At 41.5% G+C, this 27198-nt stretch overlaps 1 pseudogene; it reads left to right on the forward strand.

Moving 5' to 3' along the window:
- Positions 1-24176, forward strand: part of LOC123441986 — a 63795-nt pseudogene extending 39619 nt beyond the window's left edge.
- The last annotated feature ends 3022 nt before the right edge of the window (positions 24177-27198 follow it).

Below are 27198 nucleotides of genomic sequence, written 5' to 3' on the forward strand. Positions count from 1 at the left end.
TAGTCAATGCACATGCGAAAAGTGCCGTTCTTTTCAAGAACTAAGACCGGGTTAGCCAACCACTCAGGGTGAAAAACCTCGACGATGAACCCGGCGGCTAAAAGCTGGCCGACTTCTTCTCCAATTGCCTTGTGCCTCTCCTCATTAAAACGACGAAGGTACTGATGAACCGGCTTCATCTTAGGATCTACATTGAGATGGTGCTCAACGAATTCTCTCGGTACACCTGGCATGTCAGAAGGTCTCCACGCGAAGATGTCCCGATTCTCACAGATGAATTCGACAAGCGCACTTCCCTATTTGGGATCCAAGCCACTCCCAATAGTAAACTGCTTGGAAGACTCGTCGGGAACAAAATCAACCTGCTTGGTATCATCTACTGGTTTGAACTTAAGGGGCGGCTCAGAATCAATCGTCGGTTTTATCAACGGACTCATGTCAGCTGGATCCACATTGGCTTTGTGGAACTTCAACTCCTCAGCAGCGCACGCCGACTCAGCATACACAGCGTTACCTTCTTCGCACTCATGGGCTATCTTTTGGTTCTCGTTGACTGTGATGGTGCCCTTGAGACCCGACATTTTAAGCTTGAGGAACGCATAACAGGGTTGGGCCATGAAACGAGCATAAGCCGGCCGCCCGAGCAAAGCATGATGAGGGCTTTTAATTTTGACCACCTCAAACGTCAATAACTCGTTCTTGTAATTGGACTCATCATCGAAAGCCACATTCAACTTGATCCGCCCAACATGGTATGCCGACTTGCCCGGAACAATACCATGGAAAACCATGGTTGAGGGCATTAGATCTTTCTCATCAAAGTTCATCCGCTGGGACGTGTCATAGTATAAGATGTTGATACGACTACCCCCATCCATGAGGACCTTAGAGAGCGTTTATCTACCAACTTGAGGCACCACCAGCAATGCCAAGTCGCCAGGGTTATCAATTTGAGGCGGGTGGTTAGCTCTACTCCATGTGACAGGTTGCTCAGACCAATTTAAGTACCTAGGAACCGCCGGCTCAGCCATATTAATGCCCTCTGCTTCACCTTCTTGATATCTTTTACAAGTGCGAGTGGTGAAGACATGATATTGCCCACTGTTCAGCAGTTAAGGTTACTCTGAAAACCGCCCTAGTTGTTTGTCTGTTGGAAATTGCCCTGGTCATTATACTGCTGACTACCTTGGCCTGATGACTGCCCATCATTATATTTGAGTCTTTGCTGATTTCTTATATGCTTGATTTGATATCCTTGTAAGTCTCTTCGAGTCTTGGGTTCTGTTTGGCCAACTAGATCTATGACTCTTGCAATGGGAGAAGTGCTTGGTTTTGGGTTCATACCGTGCGGTGACCTCACCTAGTGACAGAAGGGGTAGCGAGGCACGCATCGTGTTGTTGCCATCAAGGGTAAAAATATAGGGTTTTCATCATTGGTTTGAGATTATCCCTCTACATCATGTCATCTTGCTTAAGGCGTTACTTTGTTCGTTATGAACTCAATACACTAGATGCATGCTCGATAGCGGTCGATGTGTGGAGTAATAGTAGTAGATGCAGAAAGTATCGATCTACTTGTCTCGGACGTGATGCCTATATGTATGATCATTGCTATAGATATCGTCATGACTTTGCGCGGTTCTATCAATTGCTCGACAGTAATTTGTTCACCCACCGTGATATTTGCTATTTTGAGAGAAGCCTCTAGTGAACACTATGGCCCCCGGGTCTACTCCACACTATATTTTTAGCCTTACACTTTTTACTTCGTTGCACTTTCCGCCTTCAGATCTCACTTTGCAAACAATCTTGAAGGGATTGACAACCCCTTTGAAGTGTTGGGTGCAAGCTTGTTTGTGTTTGCACAGGTACTCTGGACTTGACGAGACCCTCCTTCTGGATAGATACCTTGGTTCTCAAACTGAGGGAAATACTTACTGGTCGTCTGCTGCATCACCCTTTCCTCTTCAAGGGAAAAACTGACGCAAACCAGAGAAGTAGCAAGAAGAATTCCTAGCGCCAACGAAGGACTTTTGTTACCGTAGCAGAAGAATTTCTGGCACCGTTGCCGGGGAGGATCAAGTCAAGAACTCATCCAAGTAGGTGTCGCAAACTCATCTCTTGCATTTACTTTGTTTGCCAGTTGCCTCTTGTTTTCCTCCAATTTGCCTTTTTCGTTTGCCATTTCCGTTTGCCATTTCCGTTTGCCTTTTCGTTCGCCCTTTTTCTCGCTTGCTCTTTGTTCGCTTGTGTGCCATGTGCCTTCAATATGCTTGCATCTTCGCTTGCTGAAAATCTAGTGATATGGATCCTGATCCACTTGCTAATCTCTTTAAGAGATCCAATTATGTTGATCCAATTGCTAGTGAGCTGAGTGCACTTGACTATCTTTATGGAGTTTTGCTTGAGATGCGTGAATCTGAAAATTGTGAGCAGGAAATTTATGAAGTGATTCACGAGGGCTCCTTGGATGAAAAGCATGATTGCAATGGTTTCACTATAATTTCTATTAGTGACAATCATGCTAAAAATATGCAAAACCCTAAGCTTGGGGATGCTAGTTTTGCTATGTCCACTACTTGTTGCAATGATCATGAGTGGGGCGATGATTTTTCTTATGATCTTGAAAACTTGTTTCAGCCTCGTGATGAATATGATATTTGCAATATTATTCAAAGTGGGTTTGGAGAAGTCATGACTTTAGTTGATGATAATCCCACTATTTTTGAAGAGCGTCAACTTTGCATGCATGTGTTTCATGAAAAGAATATCCTATGTGATAGTTACATTGTTGAATTCGAATATGATCCCACATGTAATTATTATGAGAGAGTAAAATATGGTGGTAGAAACTTTCATATCACTAAATCACCTCTTGTTATGTTGAGATTGTTATTGTCTCTAACTTCTTCCTTGCATATGGTAACTATTGGTGTCTTGACAATCTGTTTTCCTATAAAATGCCTATGCATAGGAAGTATGTTAGACTTAGATGTGATTTTCACACGCTATATGATGCTCTTGTTGTGCTTAAATTCTTGTCTTTTGTGTGAGCATCATTGAATTATCAATGCCTAGCTAAGGGCGTTAAACAATAGCGCTTGTTGGGAGGCAACACAATGAATTTATCTTTTTTATTTTCTGTTTTGTTGCGTCCACACCCTCATAATTCTGTTGTGATTGTGTTTTTTGTGTTTATTTTTGTGTTTGAGCCAAGCAAAACCTTTATGACTAGTCTTGGTGATGGTTGTTTGATCCTGCTGGAAAAAGACAAAAACTTTTCGCTCACGAGATGAATTTTAATTTTTATTCAGAAAGAGCTTTTGAGATTATTCCTTTTGCTGCTGGTTGATATGCCTTTTTCCCACGCATTTGTAATTTGTCAGATTTTTTGAGGTATCAGAAGTATACGAAGTATACAGATTGTTACAGACTGGTCTGTTTTTGACAGATTATGTTTTTGTTGAGTTGGTTGCTTGTTTTGATGAAACTATGGTTAGTATGGGGGGTAATAGCCTTGGAAAAGTGAGAATATAGTATCCCAACACCAATATAGATAGAATTCAAGTTTTCCACAGTACCAAAAGAGGTGGTAGTTTGTTTTCTTGTGCTAATGATATCACGAGTTTTTGTTTAAGTTTTGTGTTGTGAAGTTTTCAAGTTTTGGGTGATGTTCTCATGGACAAAGAGATAAGGAGTGGAAAGAGCTCAAGCTTGGGGATGCCCAAGGCATCCCAAGCCAAATTCAAGGACACCAAAAATCCTAAGCTTGGGGATGCCCCGGGAAGGCATCCCCTCTTTCGTCTTCTATCCATCGGTAACATTACTTGGAGCTATATTTTTATTCACCACATGATATGTGTTTTGCTTGGAGCGTCTTGTATCTTAGGAGTCTTTTCTTTTTGTTGTGTCACAATCATCATTGCTGCACACATTTTTGAGAGAGAGAGACATGCACTCATCGTGATTTTGCTAGAATGCTCATAGTGCTTCACTTATATCTTTTGAGCTAGATACTTTTGCTCTAGTGCTTCACTTATATCTTCTGAGATAGATACTTTTGCTCTAGTGCTTCACTTATATCTTTTGAGCTAGATACTTTTGCTCTAGTGCTTCACTTATATCTTTTGAGCTAGATACTTTTGCTCTTGTGCTTCACTTATATCTTTAGGGCACGGCGGTGCGTGATTTGGTAGTTGGCTTATGCTATGAAAGTAGTCCCAAATGTGATAGGTACCCAAAAAGGATGGAAAAAACCTCCATATTCATGTGCATTGAGTAGAAAGAGAAGTTTTGGTTCCTCTCAATTAGTTTTGAGACGTGGATTCGGTAATATTAAGAGTTATGTTAGTAGGGTGTTGTGAATCTAGAAATACTTGTGTTGAAGTTAGTGATTCCCGTAGCATGCACGTATGGTGAACCGCTATGTTAGGAAGTCGGAGCACAATTGATCTATTGATTGTCATCTTTTGTGTTGAGGTCGGGATCACGCGATGGTTAACACCTACCAACCCTTCCCCTTGGAGTATGCGTTTAGCACTTTGTTTTGATTACTAATAAAAACTTTCGCAACAAGTATGTGAGTTCTTCATGACTAATGTGACTCCATGGTATAGATGCACTTTCACCTTCCACCATTGCTAGCCTCTCTAGTGCCGCGCAATTCTCGTCGGTACACAAACCCACCATATTCCTTCCTAAAAAAAGCCACCATACCTACCTACTATGGCATTTTCATAGCCATTCCGAGATATATTGCCATGCAACTCCCACCGTTCCGTCTCATGACTTGTGCCGTCACTCTTACATTGCCTTTGCATGATCGTAAGATAGCTAGAGAGACGTTTCAATGTCATACGCCACGCTAGATCATTGCACATCCCGGTACACTGCCGGAGGCATTTTCTATGGAGTCATCCTTGTGAGTTTTGAGCTGTGAGTAAATAAAGGTGTGATAATCATCATTATTAGAAGCATTGTACCATGTGAGGAAATAAAAAAAAGAGGCCAAAGAGACCAAAAATAAAATAAAAGGAGAAAAATAGAGGCCTAAGAGCCCAAATGAAAAAAAAGAAAGGAGAGAAAAAGAGAGAAGGGACAATGGTACTATCTTTTTCCACACTTGTGCTTCATAATAGCACCATGTTCTTCATGATTGAGAGGTTCTTGCTTTGTCACTACCATATGCTAGTGGTAATCTTCATTATATAACTTGGCTTGTATATTCCAATGATGGGCTTCCTCAAAATTGCCCTAGGTCTTCGTGAGCAAGCAAGTTGGATGCACACCAACTAGTTTTGTTTTTGAGCTTTCACATACTTATAGCTCTAGTGCATCTCTTGTATGGCAATCCCTACTCATTCACATTGATATCTATTAATGGGCATCTCCATAGCCTTTTCATACGCCAAGTCAATGTGACCATCTCCTCCTTTTTGTCTCACAACCACCACCAGACTCTATTCCACCTATAGTGTTATATCCATGGATCATGCTCATGTATTGCGTGATAGTTATAAAAAGTTTGAGAAAGTAAGAGTGCGAAAACAATTACTTGGCCAATTCCGGGGTTGTGCATGATTTACATTAATTGTGTGAGGATGATGGATCATAGCCAGACTATATGATTTTGTAGGGATAACTTCCATTGGCCTTGTTATTTTGAAAGTTCATGATTACCTTGCTAGTTTGCTTGAAGTATTATTGTTTTCATGTCAATAGCAAACTATTGTTTTGAATCTTACGGATCTGAACATTCATGTCACGTGAAAGAAATTGCAAAGGACAACTATGCTAGGTAGCATTCCACATCGAAAATTCATTCTTTATCACTTCCCTACTCGAGGACGAGCAGGAGTTAAGCTTGGGGATGCTTGATACGTCTCCAACGTGTCTAGAATTTTTTATGGTTTCATGCTATTATCTTGTCAAACTTTGGATGTTTTGCATGCCTTTTATATATTTTCTTGGACTAACTTATTAACTCAGTGCCAAGTGCTAGTTCCAGTTTTTTCCATGTTTTTGACCCCTTTGAGAGGAGATTTTGAAACAGGGTCCAAACGAAAGAAAATCCCCGAAAATATTTTTTCCGTCAGGGAAGAAGATCGAGAAGCTTGAGAGCCAAGGCAGGGGAGCCTCAGGGGCCCCACAAGACCCCACCCCGCGACCAGGGGGGAGATCGCGGCCCACAGGCTTGTGGCCCCCCTAAGCGCCCTCTACCCTAGGGGTTGCGCCTATATATTCCCTAAAAATCCCCAAAAAAATCAGGAGATCATCGAAAGTACTTTTCCGCCGCCGCAAGCTTCTGTCTCCGCAAGATCCCATCTGGGGCACGTTCTGGTGCCCTGCCGGAGGGGGGATTCGGACACGGAGGGCTTCTTCATCAACACCATGACCTCTCCGATGATGAGTGAGTAGTTCACCATAGACCTACGGGTCCATAGCTAGTAACTAGATGGCTTGTTCTCTCTCTTGGATCTTCAATACGAAGTTCTCCATGATCTTCATGGAGATCTATCCGATGTAATCTTATTTTGTGGTGTGTTTGTCGAGATCTGATGAATTGTGGATTTATGATCAGATTATCTATGAATCTTATTTGAGTTTCTTCTGATCTCTCTTATGCATGATTTCATATCCTTGTAATTCTCTTCGAGTTGTGGGTTTTGTCTGGACAACTAGATCTATTATTCTTGCAATGGGAGAAGTGCTTGGTTTTGGGTTCATACCGTGCGGTGACCTCACCCAGTGACAGAAGGGGTAGCGAGGCACGCATCATTTTGTTGCCATCAAGGGTAAGAAGATGGGGTTTTCATCATTGGTTTGAGATTATCCCTCTACATCAGGTCATCTTGCTTAAGGCGTTACTCTGTTCGTTATGAACTCAATACACTAGATGCATGCTCGATAGCGGTCGATGTGTGGAGTAATAGTAGTAGATGCAGAAAGTATCGGTCTACTTGTCTCAGACGTGATGCCTATATGTATGATCATTGCCTTAGATATCGTCATGACTATGCGCGGTTCTATCAATTGCTCGACAGTAATTTGTTCACCCACCGTGATATTTGCTATTTTGAGAGAAGCCTCTAGTAAACACTATGGCCCCCGGGTCTACTCCACACCATATTTTCAGCCTTACACTTTTTACTTCGTTGCACTTTCCGCCTTCAGATCTCCCTTTGCAAACAATCTCGAAGGGATTGACAACCCCTTTGAAGCGTTGGGTGCAAGCTTGTTTGTGTTTGCGCAGGTATTCTGGACTTGACGAGACCCTCCTTCTGGATCGATACCTTGGTTCTCAAACTGAGGGAAATACTTACTGCTCCTTTGTTGCATCACCCTTTCCCCTTCAAGGGAAAAACCGACGCAAACCAGAGAAGTAGCAAGAAGAATTCCTAGCGCCAAGAAAGGACTTTTGTTATCGTAGCACAAGGTCCCTTGACCAACTCTTAATAATTTCTTGGCTTCCTTCCACTAAAGCCCCGGTCCTCAAAACCGCCCTGATTCATGTTCCGTCGTTGATTCCGAGGTCAGGCATTTGTGTTAGCAACAAAGTTAGACACGCCATCCTGTTGCCTTCTGTTTCCTTGAGCTCCCTCGTTGTTATTGCGCCCAGAAAGTAGGAAGTGACCCTTAGCTCCATCTCTCGTTTTAACTTCACTGACCTTCTCGTCATCAGAACCAGCGTCCTTCATGTCGTCTGACTCAACATATCTAGTGAGGGTGTCCATCAAATCACCCATATCCTGCACCTTCCGCTTGAGGCGGCCAAGCTTCAACAGCAGGGGCTGAAAATGAAAGTTCTTCTCCCAGATAAACATGGCCTGAGCCGCCGTGATGTCATCCGAGGAGTGGATAATTTCTGCGACCCGCCTTGTCCAATGATGAGCGGACTCATCCGCCCGCTGAACACAGTGTTGGAGATCAACGATGGTCATCGAACGCTTGCACGTTCCTCAAAAGTTTCTGACGAAAGGCTCATTGAGTTCTGCCCAGGTGTTGATGTAGTTGGGTGGTAGGTTCTTCAACCATGTGCGAGCCGGCCCTTCCAACATCATGGTGAAATACTTGGCGCAGACCGCGTCATAAGCTTCAAGCATATCCATAGCGAGTTCATAAATCTCAACCCATGCCCCCGGCTCGAGATCCGGAGTATAATTAGGTACCTTACATGGGCCTTTGAAGACTCTCGGGATGCGTTCATTATGCACAGCAAAAGATAGGCAAGGGACCCCAACATTCCTTCCTCCTTGCCCACCATATCCAGGAGTCGGCTGGGCATAAGGTGGAACTCCCTGACCCGCCAAGGTCGCCACGACCTCTTCCTCGGCCTGCCGGGCGGTGCTGCTGGCTACGCCTATAGGGATTTCCTTGGCAAGTATGCAAAGGATTCCCCCGCGGCCTTGGAGCCTTGCATTGGTGTTCCCTTGAAGAGGAAAGGGTGATGTAGCACATCGGTGGTAAGTATTTCCCTCAGTTTGAGAACCAAGGTATCAATCCAGTAGGAGGATCGCGTCAAGTCACAAGTACCTGCACAAACACAAAGAGCTTGCACCCAACGCTATGAAGGGGTTGTCAATCCCTTATAGATTGTTTACAAAGTGAGAACTGAAAGCAAAAGGTAAACAAAGCAAAGTAAAAGTAAAAACGGAGATGATAATTGTGAGTAGACCCCGGGGCCGTAGTGTTCACTAGTGGCTTCTCTCATGAAAGCAAGTAGACGGTGGGTGAACGAAATACTATCGAGCAATTGATAGAACCGCGCAAAGTCATGACGTTATCTATGGCAATGATCATACATATAGGCATCACGTCCAAAACAAGTAGACCGATACTTTCTACATCTACTACTATTACTCCACACGTCGACCGCTATCCAGCATGCATCTAGTGTATTAAGATCATAATAACGGAGTAACGCCTTAAGCAAGATGACATGATCTAGATGGACAATCTCAAATCTATGATGAAAGCCCATCGTCTTACCCTTGATGGCAACAACATGATGCGTGCCTTGCTGCCCTTCTGTCACTGGGAAAGGTCACCGCACGGTATGAACCCAAAACCAAGCACTTCTCCCATTGCAAGAATCAGAGATCTAGTTGCCCAAACAAAACCCAATACTCGGAGAGACTTACAAGGATATCAAATCAAGCATATAAGAAATTAGCGAAGACTCAAATATAATTCATAGATAATCTGATCACAAATCCACAATTCATCGGATCTCGACAAACACACCACCAAAGAGTATTACATCGGATAGATCTCCATGAAGATAATGTAGAACTTTGTATTGAAGATGCAAGAGAGAGAAGAAGCCATGTAGCTACTAACTACGGACCCGTAGGTCTGAAGTAGACTACTCACGAGTCATTGGAGAGGCAATGATGTTGATGTAGAAGCCCTCCAGCTCCAAAGTCCCCTCCGGCAGGGCACCAGGAAGGGTCTCCAGATGAGATCTCGCGGAAACGGAAGCTTGCACCCGCGGAAAAGTGGTTTCGTCGACGCCCTTATTTTTTCTGGGATTTTAGGGAATATATAGACGAAAGAGCTAGGGCATGGGAGTTCCAAGGGGGCCACAAGCTTGGTAGCCGCGGGCTCCCCTGGCCGCGGCTACAGGGCTTGTGGGCCCCGTGTGGGCCTCCTGCCTTGGCCCTCAAGTCCCCCGATCTTCTTTGGTTCTGGAAAAATTCATTTCGGGGATTTTATTCGTTTGGACTCCGTTCCAAAATCAGATCTGAAAAGAGTCAAAAACACACAAAAACAGGAAGTGGCACTGAATTAATAAGTTAGTCCCAAAAAAGATATAAAAGGTATATAAAACATCCAAAGTTGAGAAGATAACAACATCAAACCATTAAAAATTATAGATACGTTTGAGACGTATCAAGCATCCCCAAGCTTAACTCATGCTCGTCCTCGAGTAGGTTAGTGATAAAGAATGAATTTTTGATGCTTTCATGCTACCTAGCATAGATGTCCTTTGTAACTCCTCTTATGTGACATGAATGTTCAGATCCGTTAGATTCAAAACAGTAGTTTACTATTGATGTGGAGACAATAATACTTCAAGCAAACTAGCAAGGTAATCATGAACTTCCAAAATAACAAGGCCAAAAGAAAGCTATCCCTACAAAATCATATAGTCTGGCTATGCTCTATCATCCTTGCACAACGAATTTAAATCATGCACAACCTCGGTATTAGCCAAGTAATTGTTTTCACACCTTTACTTTCTCAAACTTTTTCAACTCTCACGCAATACATGAGCGTGAGCCATGGTTTTAGGACTATAAGTGGAATGGACTGTGGTGGAGGTTGAAAGGCAAACAAGGAGAAGATGGTCACATTGACTAGGCATATCAATGAGCTATGGAGATGCTCATCAATAGATATCAATGTGAATGAGTAGGGATTGCCATACAAATGATGCGCTAGAGCTAAGAGTATGTGAAAGCTCTTAAAGAAAACTAGTGGGTGTGCATCCAACTTGCTTGCTCACGAAGACCTAAGGCAATTTTGAGAAAGCCCATCATTGGAATATACAAGCCAAGTTATATAATGAAAATTTCCCACTAGCTATGTGATGGTGACAAAACGAGAGACTCTCAATCATGAAGATCATGGTGCTTAATAAGCGCAAGTGTGGAAAGATAGTAGCATTGTCCTTTCTCTCTTTTTCTCTCATTTTTTTGGTGGGCTCTTTGGCCTCTTTTTTTATTTTTATATTTTGGTGGGCATCTTTGGCCACTTTTTTTGTAAATGGGCTTCGCTGGCCTCTTTTATTTCCTCACATGGGACAATGCTCCATCAATGATGATCATCACACTTACAACTCAAACTTAGAGCAATGATGACTCTATATGGAATGCCTTCGATGGTGTACCGTGACAATGATCTAGCATGGCATAGACATCAATGGAAACATCATGCTAGCTATCTTATGATCATGCAATGGCAATGTAGAAGTTGTGGCACATGTCATGGTGGTAGTTGCATGGAAATATCTCTCGCAATGGCTTTGAAAAAGCCATAGTAGGTAGGTATGGTGGCTGTTTTGAGGGAGGCTAATGGTGGTTTTTTTAGAAAGCACCGGCGAAAGTTGCACGGCACTAAAGAAGATAGTGATGGTGGAAGGTGAAAGTGCATCTAAACCATGGATTCAACATTAGTCATGAAGAACTCATATACTTGTTGCAAAAGTTTTAGTAGTAATCGAAACAAAGCATTCAACTCATACTCCTAGGGGAAGGGTTGGTAGGTATAAACCATCGCGCGATCCTGACCGCTACACAAAGGATGACAATCAATAAACTAATCATGCTCAGACTTCATCACATAGCGGTTCACCATACGTGCATGCTACGGGAATCACTAACTTCAACACAAGTATTTCTAGATCCACAACGCCTTACTAGTATAACTTCAATATTACCACAACCACAACTCAAAACTAATTTAGATGAATCAAACTTCTCTAACTACTCAATGCACATGAAGGTGGAAGTTTTCATATCCCTTTGGATAACTACCCCTTTTGAGACTACTTTTATAGCATAGATCAACTACCACGCCACGCACTTCCGTGCTCCAAAAGATAGAAGTGAAGCACATAGAGCAAAACCAACTAGCTCAAAAGATATAAGTGAAACACATGGGAGCTGAGTTGCCTAACCAAAGGATATAAGTGAAGCTCGACAAAATCATGGTGAGTGCATGTCTCTCTCTCTCTAGGTGTGCAGCAAGGAAGATTGTGACACAACAAAAATAAAAGACTCCTACGATACAAGACGCTCCAAGAAAAACACATAACATGTGGTGAACAAAAATATAGCCCCAAGTAACGTTACCGATGGTTTGAAGACGAAAGAGGGGATGCCTTCCCGGGGCATTCCCAAGCTTAGGCTTTTTCGGCATCCTTGAATCAACTTGGGGTGCCTTGGGCATCCCCAAGGTTGAGATCTTGCCACTCTTTATCTCTTTGTTTATAAGAACTTCACCCAAAACTTGAAAACTTCACAACACGAAACTTAAACAGAAACTCGTGATATCATTAGTATAAGAAAGCAAATCACCACTTCCATAGGTACTGTAGCAAACTTAAATTCTACTTATGTTGATGTTGGGTTACTGTATTTTCAATCTTCCATGGCTAATACCCCCCGATACTATCCATAGTTTCATCAAAATAAGAAACCAACTCAACAAAAACAGAATCTTTTAACAGCAGACCAGTCTGTAGCAATCTGTATACTTCGTATACTTCTGGTACTTCAAAAATTCTGAACAATTACGACAGTCTGATGAATTTCATAGCAATCAGCAGCAAAAAGAATCCACTCAAAACCTCTCATAGAAAAAAAATGAAAATTCTTTTCGTGAGCAGAAAGTTTCTGTCTTTTCCAGCATGATCAAACGATCATCCCAAAGGCTAATCATAACGGTTTCACTTGGCACAAATGCAAAAGAAACACAAAAAGCACAATCATAACAGAATTATGAAAGTGTGGAAAACACAAAACAGAAAGAAAAAGGATAGATTCGTTGGGTTGCCTCCCAACAAGCACTATTGTTTAATGCCCTTAGCTAGGCATCAATGATGCTCACACAAAAGACAAGAGTTGAAGCACAACGAGAGCATCATAAAGCATGTGAAAATCACATATAAGTCTAACATACTTCCTATGCATAGGCATTTTATAGGAAAACAAACTAGCAAGACAACCAATAGTTGCGACATGCAAGGAAGAAGAAAGAGACAATAGCAATCTCAACATAACGAGAGGTAATTTGGTAACATGAAAGTTCCTACCAAAATATTTTCCTCTCTCATAGCAATTACATGTGGGATCATAATCAAATTCAACAATATAGCTATCACATAGGATATTGTTTTCATGATCCACATGCATGCAAAGTTGACGCTCTTCAAAAATAGTGGGATTATCATCAAATAAAGTCATGACTTCTCCAATCCCACTTTCAATAATATTGCAAATATCATATTCATCATGAGGCTTAAACAAATTTTCAAGATCATAAGAAAAATCATCACCCCAATCATGATCATTGCAACCAGTAGTGGACATAGCAAAACTAGCATCCCCAAGCTTAGGGTTTTGCATATTTTTAGCATCATTGTCACTAAAAGAATTTATAGTGAAACCATTGCAATCATGCTTTTTATCCAAGGAGCCCTCGTGAATCTTCCTAAAAAATTTCAGATTCACGCATCTCTAGCAGAACTCCATAAAGATAGTCAAGTGCACTCGACTCACTACCAATTGGATCAACATAATTGGATCTCTTAAAGAGATTAGGAAGTCGATTAGGATCCATATCACTAGATTTTCAGCAAGCGAAGATGCAAGCACATTGAAGGCACATGGCACACAAGCGAACAGAAAGAAAGCGAGAGAAAAGGGCGAAATAAAAGGCAAACAAAAAAGTAAAATAGGTGAAGTGGGGGAGAGGAAAACGAGAGACAACTGGCAAACAAAGTAAATGCAAGAGATGAGTTTGTGGCACTTACTTGGATAGATCTTGACTTGATCTCTCCCTGGCAACGGCGCCAGAAATCCTTCTGTTGCTGGCTACGCCTATAGGGATTTCCTTGGCAAGTATGCAAAGGACTCCCCTGCGGCCTTGGAGCCTTGGGTTGGTGTTCCCTTGAAAAGGAAATGGTGATGTAGCACCGCGGCGGTAAGTATTTCCCTCAGTTTGAGAACCAAGGTATCAATCCAGTAGGAGGGTCGCGTTAAGTCACAAGTACCTGCACAAACGCAAAGAGCTTGCACCCAACACTATGAAGGGGTTGTCAATCCCTTATAGATTGTTTGCAAAGTAAGAACTGAAAGCAAAAGGTAAACAAAGCAAAGTAAAAGTAAAAGCGGAGATGATAATTGTGAGTAGACCCCGGGGCCATAGTGTTCACTAGTGGCTTCTCTCATTAAAGGAAGTAGACGGTGGGTGAACGAATTACTGTCGAGCAATTGATAGAACCGCGCAAAGTCATGACGTTATCTATGGCAATGATCATACACATAGGCATCACGTCCAAAAAAAGTAGACCGATACTTTCTGCATCTACTACTATTACTCCACACATCAACCGCTATCCAACATGCATCTAGTGTATTGAGTTCATAAGCACAGAGTAACACCTTAAGCAAGATGACATGATGTAGATGGACAATCTCAAATCTATGATGAAAGCCCATCTTGTTACCCTTGATGGCAACAACACGATGCGTGCCTTGCTGCCCCTTCTGTCACTGGGAAAGGTCACCGCACGGTATGAACCCAAAACCAAGCACTTCTCCCATTGCAAGAATCATAGATCTAGTTGCCCAAACAAAACCCAAGACTCGGAGAGACTTACAAGGATATCAAATCAAGCATATAAGAAATCAGCAAAGACTCAAATATAATTCATAGATAATCTGATCACAAATCCACAATTCCTCAGATCTCGACAAACACACCGCCAAAGAGGATTAGATCGAATAGATCTCCATGAAGATCATGGAGAACTTTGTATTGAATATCCAAGAGAGAGAAGAAGCCATCTAGCTACTAACTACGGACCCGTAGTTCTGAAGTAGACTACTCACGAGTCATTGGAGAGGCAATGATGTTCATGTAGAAGCCCTCCAGCTCCAAAGTCCCCTCCGACAGGGCACTGGGAAGGGTCTCCAGATGAGATCTCGCAGAAATGGAAGCTTGCGGCGGCGGAAAAGTGGTTTCGTGGACGCCCTTATTTTTTTCTGGGATTTTAGGGAATATATAGGCAAAAGAGCTAGGGCAGGGGAGCTCCAGGGGGGCACAAGCCTGGTAGCCGCGGGCCCCCTGGTCGCGGCTACAGGGCTTGTGGGCCCCCTGTGGGCCTCCTGCTTTGGCCCTCAAGTCCCCCGATCTTCTTGTGTTCTAGAAAAACTCGTTGGCGCTCGAGCCGCCATGCTTCCACATTCAAACGCTGTGTCTCCTTGTCGATTTGAACTTGTTGATCCGCCATATGGGTCTTCGCCGCGTAAATCTTGCGCTCGATATGAGCCATCTCTTCGCGAATTTTAGTCAATTCAGCATTAACTTCCGCTTTGTTACTGCCGTCACAACTACTGCCATGAGTTTTGACATCTCATCCATCACATCTGACATGGCTTGAATAGGGGTCTTCCCTGACCCGCTAGCCCCATCAGCGGGTCCACGTTCGGTTGGTCCTGAGCCGTCGTGGCTCCTGCCGTATAGGTGGCGACTTGCCGGGGTGGTTCCTGCGGCCCTTCAGAGATCGCTGCCTCAGGAAAACCGCCCAGCTTTCCCTCGTAGAGAGGGCAGATTGAGTTAGTATCTCCGATCGATGACTCGCCATCAGAATTGACATGGGTATCTCCACCAGCTTCCGGCTTATCCGGAAGGCTAGCCCCTTGCGTGAACCCGATGAAGATGCGACGCTGTCCAATCCGAGACGTGGCGGGTTGGGCGAGCCGATCCGGCTCGACGATGTCGGTGCAGATGTTCGTCTCGGGAACCGGTGGTCCGATCTTGCCAATGAAGAGATGGATCTTGCCGAAGGGGACCCGGTATCCTGATTCGATTGAACCGGCCTCGGGATCCCAACTCGAATTGTCGATGTAGTACATTCCGCGGCGACTCTTAGTCATGAGACCGACCACGTCGCTCCCGAACCCTGGAAGGGCCCCTTCGAGAACTCAACTCCACCGTGCGCAGGCCCCACGGTGGGCACCAACTGTCGTGGTTTTGTCATGGCGGATGTCCTCGTGAAAGGACTTAGTGGTGAATCCATCGCAACTATGTGACGACTCAAAGGGGTTGTTCGGGAAACGGGAGACAAGTTTACCCAGGTTTGGCCCCTCAGTTTGAAGTAAATGCCTACGTCCTGCTATATGTATAGTGCTGCGGAAATCGATTACAAGGGTGAGGATTCGCCTCACCTATCTCTCGATTGATGTTAACTTATCCCTATCAACCCTAGAGACTCGCCTTTATATACAGGTCGAGGCTCTAGGTTTACAAGAGTCTGGATCACATTATAGTTCGTGAGCCGGTACGTCTCTAACTCGCCTTGTCCCTTACGCAAGGAAACTCCAGGCGACTCCTTCCCCATATGGGTCGTAAGTCGCCTTCTTTAGGTCTTGGGCCAACCGGCTCTCACAGCGTACGTCTTGCGTCTTCCACTTCACAGGTCACGGCCCATCTTGAACATGGATACTGAGCCGCCATTATCCTAACTCGGCTCCCTAGGGCGGGTCTGATAACGGGATAACATCCCCAACACTAGCCCTACTTTGTCACTGGGTGAGGACACTGCAAGATTGAACCCAAAACTAAGCACTTCTCCCATTGCAAGAATTACCAATCTAGTTGGCCAAAGCAAACCAGTAACTCGAAGAGACTTGCAAAGATATGAAATCATGCATATAAGAATTCAGAAAAGACTCAAATAATATTCATAGATAATCTGAACATAAACTCACAATTCATCGGATCTCGACAAACACACCGCAAAAGAGTATTACATAAGATAGATCTCCATGAAGATCATGAAGAACATGGTATTGAAGATCAAAGAGAGAGAAGAAGCCATCTAGCTACTAGCTATGGACCCGTAGGTCTGTGGTGAACTAATCACGCTTCATCGGAGGGGCAATGGAGTTGTTGTAGATGCCCTCCGTGATCAATTCCCTCTCCGACAGATTACCGAAAAAGGCTCCCAGATTGGATCTCTCGGAAACAGAGGCTCCCTGCGGCGGAAAAGTATTTGCACTCCTCTTTTTGGTGATACGGGAATATTTGGGAATTCATAGGCCAAGAAATAGTTTTAGGAGACTTGCAGGGGACCCACAAGCCAGGGGGCGCAGCCACCCCCCTAGGGCACGCCATGCACACTTGTAGCCTCCCGGCAAGTGCCTTGCCCCCTACTCCAAGTCTCCTAGTTGTCTTCTAGTCCAAGAAAAATCTTTCCAAAGATTTTGTTTCGTTTGGACTCCGTTTAATATTCCTTATCCGCAAAACTCAAAAACATGAAAAAAACATAAACTTGCTCTAGGCTCTAGATTAATAGGTTAGTCCCAAAAATAATGTAAAACAAGATATTAATGCATATAAAACATCCAAAACAGATAATATATTTGCATGGAACAACCAAAAATTATAGATACATTGGAGACGTATCAACATCCCCAAGCTTAATTCCTGCTCTTCCTTGAGTAGGTAAATGATAAAAACAAAAGTTTTGATGTGGAATGCTACCTAACATATTTATCCATGTAATATTCTCTATTGTGGCATGAATATTCAGATCCATAAGACTCAAAACAAAAGTCTCATATTGACATAAAAACAATAATATTTCAAGCATACTAATAATGCATGGTCTTAGAAAGTTATCCCTACAAAATCATCTCATCTGGCTATGCTCCATCTTCACCACACAACGTATCTAAATCATGCACAACCTCGATGAAAATCAAGCAATTGTTTCGCACTTTTTATGTTCTCAAACATTTTCAACTCTCACGCAATACATGAGCCTGAGCCATGGATATAGCACTACAGGTGGAATACAGTGTGGTGGAGGTTGCAAAAAGAAAGGAAGAAGGTAGTCTCACATCAACTAGGCATATCAACGGGCTATGGATATGCCCATCAATAGATATCAATGTGAGTGAGTAGGGATTGCCATGCAACAAATGCACTAGACCTATAAGTGTATGAAAGCTCAAAAATAAAACTAAGTGGTTGTGGAAAAGATGTAATCCCACTAGTTATATGAAAGTGACAAAATAGGAGACTCTCTATGAAGAACATGATGCTATTTTGAACCACAAGTGTGGAAAAATATAGTAATATTGTCGCTTCTCTCTTTCTCTCATTTTTTTCTCTTTTTATTGAATGGGCTTCTTTGGCCTCTTTTATTTTTTATGGGCTTCATTGGCCTCTTTTATTTCTTGTAAAGGCCGGAGACTCATCCCAACTTGTAAGGGAATCATAGCTTCCATCATCCTTTTCTCACAAGGGACAATGCTCTAATTATGCGAATCATCAAACTTTTATTTACTTACAACTCAAATATTACAACTAGATATCTAGAACAAAGTATGACTCTATAAGAAATATGAAAGTGATGGTGCGTCTCATAAAAACTAGACGATGGTGTTGCATGGCAATATATCTCGGAATGGCTATGAAAATGCCATAATAGGTAGATATGGTGGATGTTTTGAGGAAAATATATGGTGGTTATTTTGAGGAAGGTGGGTTTAATGTATCGGCAAAATTTGTGCGGTACTAGAGAGGCTACCAAAGGTGGAAGGGTGAGAGTGTGTCTAATCCATGAACTCAACATTAGTCATAAATAACTCACATACTTATTGTGAAAGCCTATTAGTTATCGAAGCAAAATATTAGACGCATGCTCCTAGGGGGAGGGTTGGTAGGAGTTAACCATCGCGCGATACCGACCTCCACACAAAGGTTGACAATCATTAAAAAAATCATGCTCCGACTTCATCACATAACGGTTCACCATACGTGCATGCTACGGGAATCACAAGCTTTAACACAAGTATTTATTCTAATTCACAATTACTTACTAGCATGACTCTCATATTACCATCTTCACATCTCAAAACTATATGCAAGGAATCAAACTTTTCATCATATTCAATGCACTTAATATGAAACTTTTTATTGTATCCCTCTTGGATGCCTGTTATATTAGGACTAAATTCATAACCTATACCAATTACCACGTTGTTTAAAGAACTCCCAAAATAATATAAGTGAGGTACGAGAGTTTAATAATTTCTATAAAACACAACACCGACGTGCTCTAAAAGATATAAGTGAAGTACTAGAGCAACATTGCTTAGATCAAAAGATATAAGTGAAGCACAGACAATATTTTAATAAATTCATGATTCAGCGTGTCTCTCTCTCTCAGGAGATGTGTACAACCGGGATGATTGTGTCAAAATAAATAGTAGAGACTCATATCATACAAGACGCTTCAAGCAAAATACATATCATGTGGTGAATAAAAATATGTCTATCTCAAGATATGTGTGTAGCCAGGATGATTGTGTCAAAATAAATAGTAAAGACTCATATCATACAAGACGCTCCAAGCAAAACACATATCATGTGGTGAATAAAAATATAGCCTCAAATAAATTTACCGATGGATTGAAGACAAAAGAGGGGATGCCTTCTGGGGCATCCCCAGGCTTAGGCCCTTTGGTATACTTGAATATGGCTTGGGGTGCCTTGGGAATCCCCGGGCTTAGGCTCTTGCCACTCCTTATTCCATAGTCCATCAAATCTTTACCCAAATCTTGAAAGCATCACTACACAGAACTCAACAGAAAACTCATGAGATTCGTTAGTATAAGAAAAATAGATCACCACTTTAAGTACTGTTGTGAACTCATTCTTTATTTATATTTATGTAATATTTACTATATTCCAACTTATCCATGGTTCATACCCCCTATACAACCCATAGATTCATCAAAATAAGCAAACAACACAGAGAAAACAGAATCTGTCAAAAAAAGAATAGTCTTTAGCAATCTGTTTACTTCAAATAATTCTGTAACTCTGAAAATTCGTAAAATTTAGGAAGATGTGGGAAATTGTTAAGCCAATATTCTGTAAAAAATTCAGATCAAAAGCACGTTGCAGTGAATTTACAAAATTCATGAACTGAGTGCGAAAGTTTGTGTTTTTCAGCAGAATCAACTTGCAAACACCGTAGACCATCCCAAAGGTTTTACTTGGCTCAAACAATAACTAAAACAAGAAAATACAATTAGTATAGAAGTAATCATATGTGAATCTCACAAAAAATAAGCAAAAACAAAATTAAAACAAAAAAATTTGGGTTGCCTCCCAACAAGCGCTATTGTTTAACGCCCCTAGCTAGGCATAATGCAATAGATCCATAGGTAGCTCTCATAATAGATTCATAAGGTAATCTTATTTTCTTTCTAGGAAAGTGCTCCATGCCTTTCCTTAGTGGAAATTGGAATATAATATTACCTTCTTTAATATCAGTAATTGCACCAATCGTTCTAAGGAAAGGTCTACCAACAATAATAGGACCTGTAGGATTGCAATCTATATCAAGAAAATGAAATCTACGGTCACATAATTCCTATTTGCAACAATAAGAACATCATAAATCCTTCCCGTAGGTTTCTGAATTGTAGAATCCGCTGGATGCATATTTAAGGAGCAATCACCAAATTCACTGAATGCTAGCACATCACGTAATGTTTTTGGAATCGTGGAAACGCTAGCACCCAAATCACTCAAAGCATGGCAATCATAATGTTTCATTTCAATTTTGATAGTAGGTTCCCACTCATCATAAAGCTTTCTAGGTATAGAGACTTCCAACTCAAGTTTTTCTTCAAAAAAATTCATCATGGCATCCACAATATGTTTAGTAAAAGCTTTATTTTGACTATAAGCATGTGGAGAATTCAACATGGATTGCAACAAGGAAACACAATCTATAAAAGAGCAACTATCATAATTAAAATCCTTGAAATCCTAAAGAGTGGGCTCATTGCTATTTAAAGTTTTCACCTCTTCCATCCCACTTTTATCAATCTTATCATTAAGATCTAAAAACTCCGAATCATTAGGACGCCTTTTAACTAAAGTCAAGTCATCTCCAGTCCCATATTTTTCAAGATTTATACTAGAAAACAAAGATTCCATAGGTGTCACACCGATCACTTAAAGATCTTCATCAATATTATCAATCCATTCATGCTTAGCACTTTTTCAAGCCATTCATGCTTAGCACGTATTCTAGCGGTTCTTTGCTTACACTCATCAATAGAAATTATCATAGCTTTTAAAGACTCATTAATATCATGCTTGGGTGGAATAGATCTAATTTTCGAAGAATCTATCTCAAGAGAAATTCTATCAACGTTCCTAGCGAAATCATCAATCTTGAGTAATTTTTCTTCAATCATAGCATTGAAACCTTTTTGAGAGCTAATGAATTCTTTAATATTATTCTCAAGATTAGAGGGCATCTTATTATAATTTCCGTAAGAATTTTTGTAGGAATTACCATAATTAACAGAGGAATTACTACGAAACTACCTATGATTGAATTTACCTTTATACGCGTTATTGCCAAAATTGTTCCTACAAACAAAATTCACATCCATAGATTCACTATTATTTCCAATCAAATAAGACAAAGGCATATCATTGGGATCAATAGGAGCACTCTTACTAGAAAAAAAATTCATTAATTCATCCATCTTTCCACTCAAAGTGTTTATTTCTTTAATAGCGTGCACTTTTTACTAGTAGGAGATCTTTCTGTATGCCACTGAGAATAATTTGCCATAATATTATCTATGAGTTTAGTAGCTTCTCCTAATATGATTTCCATAAAGGTACCACCCGCGGCGGAATCTAAAAGATTTCTAGAAGGAAAATTCAATCCCGCATAAAAAATTGTATAATCATCCATAAACCCAAACCATGCGTGGGGTAATTCCTATTAATTAGGTTCATCCTCTCCCAAGATTGTGCAACATGCTCATGATCAAGTTGCTTAAAATTCATTATATCGTTCCTAAGGAAGATAATCTTGGCGGGCGGAAAGTACTAGGAAATAAAAACATCTTTAGACTTATTCCATGAATCAATACTATTTTTAGGTTAAGATGAAAACCAAGTTTTGGAACGATCTCGTAGTGAGAAAGGAAATAGGTTTCATTTAACATTTCATTATCCACATCTTTATTATTTTTCATAACACACAACTCAACGAAAGTATTTAGATGGGATGCGGCATCTTCACTAGGAAGGCCGGGAAATTATTCTTTCATAACAAGATTGAGCAACGCGGCATTAATTTCACAAGATTCCACACTAGTGGCAGGAGCAATCGGAGTATGAATAAAATAATTATTAGTAGTAGTGTAAAAATCACATAACTTGGTATTCTCTTGAGCCATTGTGACAAAGCAAGCAATCTAGCACACAAGCAAGAAAAGGAAAAGACGAATGGAAAAAGGGCGAATAAAAAGGAAAATCTTTTTGGTATTGTCTAGAAATCATTTTAGAAGTGGGGGAGAGGAAAACGAGAGGCAAAAGGCAAATAAAGTAAATGCAATAGGTGAATTTGTGATGGGTACTTGGTAGGCGTGATCTTTCTATGTATCCTCGCCGGCAACGGCGCCATAAATCCTTCTTGCTACCTCTTGAGTTTGCGTTGGTTTTCCCTTGAAGAGGAAAGGGTGATGCAACAAAGTAGATAAGTATTTCCCTCAGTTTATTGAGAACCAAGGTATCAATCCAGTAGGAGGAACAAGCAAGGCTCCAATAGTAGTACCTACACAAATAATCAAACACTTGCACCCAACGCTATAAAGGGGTTGTCAATCCCTTCACAGTTATTTGCAAGGATGAGATGTGATAGAGATAGATATAAAAGATTGTGGAAACAAAAGTAAATAAATTGCAGCAAAGTATTTTTGGTATTTTGGTTTATAGATCTGAAAATATAATATGGAAAATAGACCTCGGGGCCATAGGTTTCACTTGAGGCTTCTCTCATAAAGGAAAATAATACGGTGGGTGAACAAATTATTGTCGAGCAATTGATAGGAAAGCGAATAATTATGAAAATACCTAAGGCAATGATTGTGCATATAGGCATCACGTCCGTATCAAGTAGACCGAAACGGTTCTACATCTACTACTATTACTCCACACATCGACCGACTCCTGCCTGCATCTTGAGTATTAAGTTCATGAAGAACAGAGTAACGCATTAAGTAATATGACATGATGTAGTGGGATAAACTCAAGAAATATGATGAAAACCCATCCTTTTATCCCCGATGGCAACAATACAAGATGTGCCTCGCTACCCCTACTTTGTCACTGGGTGAGGACACCGTAAGATTGAACCCAAAACTAAGCACTTCTCCCATTGCAAGAATGACCAATCTAGTTGGCCAAACGAAACCAATAACTCGAAGAGACTTGCAAAGATATGAAATCATGCATATAAGAATTCAGAAAAGACTCAAATAGTATTCATAAATAATCTGAACGTAAACTCAAAATTCGTTGGATCTTGACAAACACACCGCAAAAGAGTATTACATTGGATAGATCTCCATGAAGATCATGAAGAACATGGTATTGAAGATCAAAGAGAGAGAACAAGCCATCTAGCTACTAGCTATGGACCCATAGGTCTGTGGTGAACTAATCATGAGTCATCGGAGGGGCAATGGAGTTGATCTAGATGCCCTCCATGATCAGTGCCCTCTCTTGCAGATTACAGCAAAAGGCTCCCGGATTGGATCTCTCGGAAACAGAGGCTCCCGACGACGGAAAAGTATTTGCGCTCCTTTTTTTGGCGATACAGGATTATTTGGGAATTTATAAGCCAAGAAATAGGGTTAGGAGACCTGCAGGGGACCCACAAGCCAAGGGTGCGACCACCCCTAGGGTGCGCCCTGCAGGCCCGTGACCTCCCGGCAAGTGCCTTGCCCCCTCCACTTGGACTCCACTTAATATTTCTGGAGATTTTGTTCCATTTGGACTCCACTTAATATTCCTTATCTGCAAAACTCAAAAACGTGGAAAAAACATAAACTTGCACTAGGCTCTAGATTAATAGGTGAGTCCCAGAAATAATATAAAACAACATATTAATGCATATAAAACATCCAAAACAGATAATATAATAGCATGGAACAATCAGAAAATATAGATACGTTGGAGACGTATCACGCGCCGGAGTAACGAACACAGGTCTGATCCGAGAGTGTTCGGACGGACTGTCGCTAATGAACTCCAAATACGAGAGTGCCTTGAATCATCGGCAGTAGAAGGAGGCTCCACGTCATCCTGTATTTTCCAAACAAGAGTTTAATGCTCTTAATTCGGCCAATGCGTACCTCGGAGCCGCGCGAGATGGCCTTAAAGAAGTGGTCGGGCAAGTGTCTGCCCACGTGCACGTAAGTTATCAATTTTACAATATCCGAACAAAAGTTCAGACCCACTAGCGGCCGAGCCTTAATTTGGTCGGCACAGCTGAATTAAGGGTGGACAACATGTACTTTTTCAATCTGCAGGCTTTGAAACAGGAAAACGAGTAGGACCGAGTTGTAAGATGTGAAGAAATTTATAAGAGAAGCCCATGGTAAGGGAGTTGATTTGCAGTATGCTGAATTTGCTTAAAATATATATTAATAGCCAAGAAATTTCCTATATCGGGTGAATCAATAGGCCAAATCCAAAAAGATCTCGATGCTTCTCGAGAAGCTCAATGATATGCCGAATCTGAGCTTGAAGCCGGTCAGCGCGTACTGAGGCGATGCTATGAAGAAAACAACAATCTCAAGGAAGAGAACAAGAAACGAGCAGAGGAAGACGAGAGTTTGAAGACTCAATTGGCCTAGACTCGAGAAGAGAACCAGAACTTGAAAGGCACCATGTTCTGTAAGTAGAGCTCTGATACGTCTCTAACGTATCTATAATTTTTTATGGTTTCATGGTATTATCTTGTCAAACTTTGGATGTTTTGTATGCCTTTTATATATTTTTTGAGACTAACCTATTAACTCAGTGCCAAGTGCCAGTTCCTGTTTTTCCCGTGTTTTTTACCCTTTTCAGAGGAGGATTTTAAACGGAGTCCAAACAGAATAAAACTTCTGAAAAGATTTTTTTCCGAAACACAAGAAGATCGGGAAGCTTGAGAACCAAGGCAGGGGGCCACCAGGGACCCCACAAGCCCCCTAGCCATGGCCAGGGAGGCTCGCGCCTCCCAGGCTTGTGGGCTCTTTGGGCCACCTCTGCCCTAGGTCTTTCGCATATAAATTCCCATAAATTCCAGAAAAAATCAGGAGACCATCGAAAGTACTTTTCCGCCGCCGCAAGCTTCTGTCTCCGCAAGATACCATCTGGGGCACGTTCTGGTGCCCTGCCGGAGGGGGGATTCAGCTACGGAGGGCTTATTCATCAACACCATGACCTCTCCGATGATGCGTGAGTAGTTCACCATAGACCTACTGGTCCATAGCTAGTAACTAGATGGCTTCTTCTCTCTCTTGGATCTTCAATACAAAGTTCTCCATGATCTTCATGGAGATCTATCCGATGTAATCTTCCTTTGCGGTGTGTTTGCCGAGAGCCGATGAATTGTGGATTTATGATCAGATTATCTATGAATCTTATTTGAGTTTCTTCTGATCTCTCCTATGCATGATTTCATATCCTTGTAATTCTATTTGAGTTGTGGGTTTTGTTTGGCCAGCTTGATCTATGATTCTTGCAATGGGAGAAGTGCTTGGTTTTGGGTTCATACCGTTCGGTGACCTCACCCAGTGACACAACGGGTAGCGAGGCACGCATCGTGTTGTTGCCATCAAGGGTAAAAAGATGGGGTTTTCATCATTGGTTTGAGTTTATCCCTCTACATCATGTCATCTTTCTTAAGGCGTTATTCCGTTCGTCATGAACTCAATACACTAGATGCATGCTGGATAGCGGTCGATGTGTGGAGTAATAGTAGTAGATGAAGAAAGTATCGGTCTACTTGTCTCGGTCGTGTAGCCTATATGTATGATCATTGCCTTAGATATCGTCATGACTTTGTGCGGTTCTATCAATTGCTCGACAGTAATTTGTTCACCTACCGTAATACTTGCTATTTTGAGAGAAGCCTCTAGTGAACACTATGGCCCCCAGGTCTACTCCACACCATATTTTCAGCCTTACTCTTTTTCTTCGTTGCACTTTCCGCTTCATATCTCACTTTGCAATCAATCTTGAAGGGATTGACAACCCCTTTATAGCGTTGGGTGCAAGCTCTTTTGTGTTTGTGCAGGTACTCTAGAGTTGACGAGATTCTCCTACTGGATTGATACCTTGATTCTCAAACTGAGGGAAATACTTACTGCTCCTGTGCTGCATCACCCTTTCCTCTTCAAGGGAAAAGCCAACGCAAGCAAGTCTCCGTCAACGTGTCAAATTTCTGGCGCTGTTGTTTGAGAAGTAGCAGAAGGAATTCTCGCACCGTTGTCGGGGAGGATCAAGTCAAGAACTCATCCAAGTAAATGTCGCAAACTCATCTTTTGCATTTACTTTTTTTGCCTCTCGTTTTCCTCTCCCCCACTTCTGAAAAACAAAAATTTACAAATAAATATTTGCCTTTTTCGTTTGCCTTTTTCTCTCGCTTTCTTTCTGCTCGCTTGTCTGCCTGCTAAAGACATGTATGGCCCAACCAAGGGATTTTGATGATCACTATGCGAGGTTGGAAGAGATTGAAACTAGTGTTAAAGGCTTCATGTCTACACAGCTTGATTATAATAGATACTTCCGTAGGGAACTGAAGGAGCAATTTCCTTTTTGGCCTTTATGAATAAAGAAGTTGATGATATGGCTAAAGAATTCCTTGCGCTAAATTCTCAGTTTGCTCGTCTTGTAAAGTTGGTAGGCCAGATTTCTGATAAGCAGGCTACCTTAGTCAACAAAATGGCTGCTAAACCTGAAACTCGTGATGAGAACCACGAAGATCTTAAAGTGCTTGGTGTGACTCCCATTGAATCTTTGTTTTCTTGTGTAAAACCTAATGATGATGGGGTTGTATATGAATCCACCTTGGTTGAAAAACGCCCCAATGATTCGGAGTCCATCTATCTTCATGCTAAAAGCATTAAAAGTGGAGTAGAAGATATTAAAACTTTGAGTAGTAATGAAATTACTACTTTGGATTTCAAGGAATTGAATTATGATAATTGCTCCTTGATTGAATGCATTTCCTTGATGCAATCCATGCTAAACTCCCCACACGCTTATAGCCAAAACAAGGCCTTTACCGATCATATCATCGAAGCTATGATAAAATCTCTTGAAGAGAAACTTGAATTGGAAGTCTCTATCCCTAGAAAGCTTCATGATGAGTGGGAACCTACTATCAAAATCAAAATCAAAAACTATGAATGCAATGCTTTGTGTGATTTGGGTGCTAGTGTTTCAACGATTCCAAAGTCTTTATGTGATGTTCTGGGTTTTAATAAGATTGAGGAGTGTTCTCTTAATTTGCATCTTGCGGATTCTACTATCAAGAAACCCATGGGAATGATCAATGATGTTCTTATTATTGCAAATAGAAACTAT

The sequence above is a fragment of the Hordeum vulgare genome, chromosome 3H (assembly GCF_904849725.1).
Source record: "Hordeum vulgare subsp. vulgare chromosome 3H, MorexV3_pseudomolecules_assembly, whole genome shotgun sequence".
Classification (NCBI taxonomy): Eukaryota; Viridiplantae; Streptophyta; class Magnoliopsida; order Poales; family Poaceae; genus Hordeum; species Hordeum vulgare.